The sequence below is a fragment of the Cornus florida genome, unplaced genomic scaffold (assembly GCF_030987335.1).
Source record: "Cornus florida cultivar Cherokee Brave unplaced genomic scaffold, ASM3098733v1 CherokeeBrave_3.0.0_Hap2_Chr02, whole genome shotgun sequence".
Taxonomy (NCBI): Eukaryota; Viridiplantae; Streptophyta; class Magnoliopsida; order Cornales; family Cornaceae; genus Cornus; species Cornus florida.
The window spans coordinates 1,738,321-1,744,878 of record NW_026775572.1 but is presented as its reverse complement, the minus strand read 5'-3'; positions in this window follow the sequence as shown (position 1 = coordinate 1,744,878).

Below are 6,558 nucleotides of genomic sequence, written 5' to 3'. Positions count from 1 at the left end.
ACTATCCGAGTCTATAATTTGTTGCTGTGCATTAATTATTTTACCTTGAACCCTACCTTGTAGATAGGTACTGATCTTTATTTCTTATGAAGACAGCATTCATTTTCTCATTATTTGGCAAATTAAATGTACTTGGCAAGGTTTGCATTTACTAAGTTGAATGTGGTTGTGATGGATAAATAATACAACAATTGTGATTGGCTCTTGTTTTTCAGTGGAATTGGAGGCCTGTTTCTTTCTTGGTAGGCACATTGTGGAGCCTTCAGTTTGCTTGATCTTTTTCTCTTGTCAAAAAGCATGAAATACATACAGGACAAGCCCTTTTTATCCATACCATGACTTATATTGACTTGTCAGTTGTCCCTGCCTACTTCTACCACCTCAGCAAGTTGCATATATGGGAAGAACAACTTGCCTTCATTTTTCTAAACATTTGCTTACTATTATCCAAGCTGCTGGTCTCATAATAATGGATCAATAGGGTAAATGAAAGTAGAAACCAATATATATATATATAGAGATATATATATATTGGGGGGTAAGTAATACATTTGTAAATGTCATCATCCAGATACCAACTTACTTTTTAGAGTGTGAATGGTTATTATTTCAATTGGTAAAAGTTAGGTGTTCTTGTGATGGTGGGTGGTGGAAGGGTATGAGTGGGAAAAGGGTGTTGTTTTGGTGCAATAGATGTCTTAAATGGCCTGAAGGAAGTACACTTCTTAGAGGACCTAGTGGAAATAATAGAGTTGTTTAAAGGGTCCGTTTGGCTCGAAAAGCAAACTTTTTCTTTTTTTTTCTTTTTTCTTTTTCGGAATGGGGGGTGTTTCATAAGGAAGGAGATTCAAGACTTAAATATATTTTGTTCCGATGAGCGAAATTAAAAACTTATTTTTTAAAATTTTGCAAGAGAAAATTAATAACTTAGACATGCCAACCCCACAGTTATTAAAATATCTCTTCTTCTTCTTCTTCTTCTTCTTCTTTTCTCTCTTTTCCATTTCTTTTTGTTGATATTCTAACTTCCGTTACAAAGGTCGGTTTCAGTCTCCTAATTTGCCCTCCTCTGACCCTGGTTTTAGCGTTTTGCCACCGGCCAAGCCGTCCCACTTTTGACATGGTTATTTCACGCCAATTGGAGTTGGTAACCACAAAATCATTTTGACATGGAAGGCATTTATGTCACCATTGTAGAGTTCATCAAAATTCAATAGAACTCAACAATAACTGGTGAAACTTAATTTATACTTATTAACCGATTTCAAAATAGCAAAAATTCTTATAAAAAGATTTTCTATGTTTTGAGAGTACTAAATTTTTAATTTCAAATTAAAAGCGTTCAAACGTAACATTAACCATGTCAGAATTGAAAAATATTTTATTTAATCAAATGATTATATTTAATTAGGCAATGTGTGGATCTCTTCGATTCTTGGTGGTCCGAAATGCCTCTCCAACTTCGCATGTAGCCCCATAACTATAAAGGGACGAACCAAATGCACACATCTTTCTTGTCACAACCCACATGATATGTCTTATGGTGGCTTTTAAAGCTGTCAAACAAAAGCAAATGGTTTGAAAAGGAAAAGTTCTTTCAGATTGCATTAGGCCACAAATATTATATAATAAGGTATGGAAGCCTACAGAAGTATTAGTTTAATATCAGCTTTCAATCAAACATATATTCATGGAAAATTATGCAGAGGAATGATTGGACATCATGAAAAAATGTTGGGTTATATTATTTGAAGCAACATAGGAATATTATTTTTGCTTAGGCCTTGTTTGGTTAGTTCACGAATTATAAAGTTTTTGTTGTGTTTAGAAAAACATATCACAATATTGATAATACACCACACACATACTTCCATTACTCCTATTAGAAATTGAACCCGTGGACTAAGCCCTTTGTTCTTGACTATCACAATTTTAGACATCACTTACCTATTTGCAAATACAATAATATGATGTTAATATTAAATTCCCTTTATATGTATTTATTGTTTAAATGCTTATGAGTTTCTTATATCACAAATCCACTTTTATCGCCCCAACGATTTACTCTCTGGACTTTAGAGCTTAGTAAGTCTAACATTTAGGGTTCGAGTCTCGCTAAGTATTCTTTGTGGCTAGCCTCCGTTATCCCTACAGTGACTTACCCGATTCAGGTGGGAAGGTGCCTTTTCGGGTCCTCGGAAAAAGGATGGCTGCCTTCCTAGCAGGGGTGGAGTTAGGATTTCAATTCAAAGGGGGCACAGTTTAAAATAAAAATAAAAAATCAACTAACATTGATATAACCCATGTCTTAATTGGCTCCTCCCTTACAGAAGAGAAATGAAAGAATGGAAAGATGAGTTCCTAGACAACCCGGGTTAACTAAAAAAAAAAACCGTAGCGTATATCACAAGTTCAAAATTTTCTTTTTAATAATACTTACGTTCTCATTGGTGAGAATCTAAATCATTTCACAGTTGATGTGAATCAATAATAAATGAACACGTCATTTTTAGTTACCAAATTCAATATGGTAAGTAGATAACCACTTACCAAATTAGATATGATAATTTTATTATTATTTAATAATTAAAATAAAATGTATCCATTTATTAATATTCACGTAAGCCGTCACTAGTGTAGTTTTCTTTTTCTTTCTTTTTTTCATTTGTTAATAAATTCGATAAGATGTTAATGAAACATATTAGAAAGTCAAAGATAACGATAAACAGAAAAGATAAGGAAGAACGAAAATAAATGCTTCCCTCCCCATGTTAACATCATGAGAATGACCATAGTTTGACCAGTCTTGCTATGTGTTTTTTTTTTTTTTTTTTTGGTAATCTTCATTTGACCCCTGAGATATGTTTATAAAGACTCGCTCTTACTTTAGTTACTAATTTAAATCTTTCCTGGATCCGAATTTCATAAAATAAATTTTACATCCTTTTAATTTCAAACCCTTGTAAAATTCAATTTTCAAAATAAATTTAATTAAAAAAATAGTGACTAATTTAAACTTGTCCTTAGTCGATCCAAATTTGATAAAATCATAAATTTAAATCCTTTCAATTCTTAAGAGTATTTCTAACATTTGTTAAAATACTCTTTTGTATAAAATATACACTATATAATATGTATAAATATAATTTTCAAAAATAAAAAATTAATGACTAATTTAAACCTTTCCGCCATCCTAATTTGATGAAATCATAAATTTAAATCATTTCAATTCCTAAGAGCATCTCCAACATTTGTTAAAATACTCTTTTGTGTAAAATATACACTATATAATATGTATACATATAATTTTCAAAAATAAAAAATTAATGACTAATTTAAACCTTTCCGTAGTCGATCCTAATTTGATGAAATCATAAATTTAAATCATTTCAATTCCTTTTCTTTGTAAAATTTAATTTCCAAAAATAAAAAAATTATTGACTAATTTAAACCTTTAATCAATCGATCCTAATTTGATAAAATCAGAAATTTAAATCCTTTCAATTCCTAACCTTTGTAAACTTTAATTCCCAAAATAAATTTAATTTTCAAAAATAAAAATTTAGTGACAAATTTAAACCTTTCCTTAAGGGATCCTAATTTGATAAAATCAGATATTTAAATCATTTCAGTTCCTAATCTTTGTAAAATTTAATTTCCACAAAAATTTAAATTTCCAAAAACAAAAAAATTAGTAGACTAATTTAATTTCCAAACCTTTACCTGGCGAATGGCGATCAATGTGAGACTAGTGTTTTATTCTTGAGTAAAATGACAGCGAGGGTAGATTGGTCATTTTGTTCTCTCAATTGACATAATCAATGACAATATCTGACAAGCGATCGGACTGAAATTATGCAAATTCGATAGGGCTTATTGATATATAGACATACCTCAGGTACAAATGAAGATTACCCTATCACTGCCACCTTTCATCTGATGGTTTTCTGAACTTTTCTCTTTATTTTTCTACATTATTTAAAAAAGAAAATATAGTAGTATTTTTCTACATAATAACCTGTAATATATATCCAGAAAACTGCGAAGCTAGTTGACATAGAATAGTATGATCTCAATTCTTTAAGAAAGGACAACATTCTTTGTTGGTCGGTCCTAATACCCCACCTGATGTCCAAACAACCTCTCTCTCAATCTCTCTCTCTCTATATAAATGTATATATTCTTATATATATATTATACAGATATATAGATGTCTCTCATGACATCAATGTATGCCCGTCACGTTCTCTCAGCCAACAAGGTGGTGGAAGGCCTTGACCCACAATGAATTACACAGAGTTTTACTTTAATTGGATGAGCAAGTGCCTTGAAGACCAATAAAATTAGTTAACGTATAGAAGCGGGAGGACTCAATATGCCCACGGTCCCCGGAAAATGGCTCAAGTTCTGTACTAGTATGAATTTATTTTTTATTTTTGAGAAATGGATATATAAAATAAATAAATAAATCTATATAGTATATACATTTATATATATTGTGTGTATAATAGAGTTTAGATGTATTGGAAAATGATAATTGCACTCCATTTTGTATTAATGCATTTTTCTTCGTTGTAAATTAAATGACGTAAATGTCTTTTTTTCCTTTCTCTTTTTGTTTTGAAAAAATATGCACTTCATTTAGAAAATGATAAATGCTCTCTATTTTTATGAATTGATAATAATGTCATTTCACGTTAAAAATGAAATATATTCATAAAAAAGTAAAATACATTAATCACCTTTTGTAAATTTTGTAAGAATAAATGACATGTTCATTATGAAATGAAAGCTACTGGTGTCGTTGTATTGGTGAGTGGGTAAGGTGGAAAGAAGATTTATAGTCAGTTTAATTACTCTTGGAAACTCCTCGTCTCAAGAGAAAAAATTTCATACTCTAATATAAAAAATAATCCCAAATATGACTCTTTGAGTAATTTTTTTTGTAAATAGAGCTCAAATAGGCTCCACACATCTGTTCTGTTTTGTACTATACTTATTTTCGTGCTCGTGGCTCTAAATGATAAGTACCAAATTAATTTAAAATTTTCATACTCTAGCATTAAAAATAATCCAAAATACTACTCTTTAATAATTATTTTTTGTAAATAGAGCTCAAATAGGCTCCACACATCTGTTCTGTTCTGTACTATGCTTATTTTCGTGCTCATGGCTCTAAATGGTAAGTACCAAATTAATTTAAAATTTTCATACTCTAACATTAAAAATAATCTAAAATATGACTCTTTACATCTCATAACAATGATTAAGATGAATAATAATAAATTAATAATATAAGTCAGGATGGTAGGCTCGTGTAGTACTCTAAAAGTAAATTTTTAATACAGAAAATATTTTAATATAAGAAAGAAAGAAAAAATAACAAAATTTACAATTATAAAATTCAAACTCTTATATAACTTAATAACTGGAATTCAATTCTGTCAATATATCTTTGTTTCGTTTGGGAGACCATTAATGATCTATTTATGGTGAATAAGACCCTTAATTTATATAATTCATTTCAATTTTTAATGATTGTATTTTGATTTAGTATTTTTTTATTAAAGTTAAATTTGAAAGAGATACCCAACACAAATAGAGTAGTTGAACGATATATAAAGTGCGAGAAAATATATAGTAATTGATAACGAGAGACTGTCTTGGGATGTTCTCAGGAGACATTTTCAGAATTGGGAAATCGAGAATATTTCTCGTTTTTTGGAGTTATTGTATAGCCAGGTGTTTTCTTTTGGGGGATCGGATTGGTGGTTTTGGATTCCTACCTCGCATGGCCGTTTTGAGGTTAAGTCATTTTTCAGATGCCTTTCGGTTGGTCATAGAGATCCCTTCCCTTTGAAGTTTATTTGGCGGTCCAAGGCTCACTGCAAGGTCGCCTTTTTTGCTTAGACCTCTGTTATGGGTAAGATTTTAACTCAGAATAATTTGAGGAGGAGGAATCAGGTGGTGTTCATCACTGTTACATGTATTTGTATAATAAGGAGTATGTTGATCACCTCCTTTTACATTGCAGCATGGCCAGAGATTGTTGGGATTTGATGCTTCGTTTATTTGGGGTTCATTGAGCCATGCCTTTTTCCTCTAGAGGGTTGATTGAGGCTTTGAGAGACGTCTCTGTTGGGGCTGGCATTGGGGATGCTTGGAGGGTTACGCCGCTTTGTATCTAGTGGTGTATTTGGCTTGAGAGAAATAGGAAATATTTTGACGAGAAAAAGAAACATGTTTCCATGCTTAAATTCTATGTTATTTCTACTATTTTTTGTTGGGTTTCAGGGAGAGATTATAGATTTATGGAGGAAATTATTATTTTTTTGGCCTCTCTGAAGGTCTAAGGCGCTCTCTGGCCCTTGTGTTCCTTTTGTTTCTTTGGGCTTCGCTCCCCTTTTTGAGCGTTTTTAATAAAATCTTACTTATAAAAAAATAAAAAAAAAAATTCAATTGACAATTTGTTTAGTTTGTTAAAATAAGAAATACAAATGCATAAAAGAATAAAGTATAATATATTAAAATATATACGTTAATATCTTTTTAGTTATT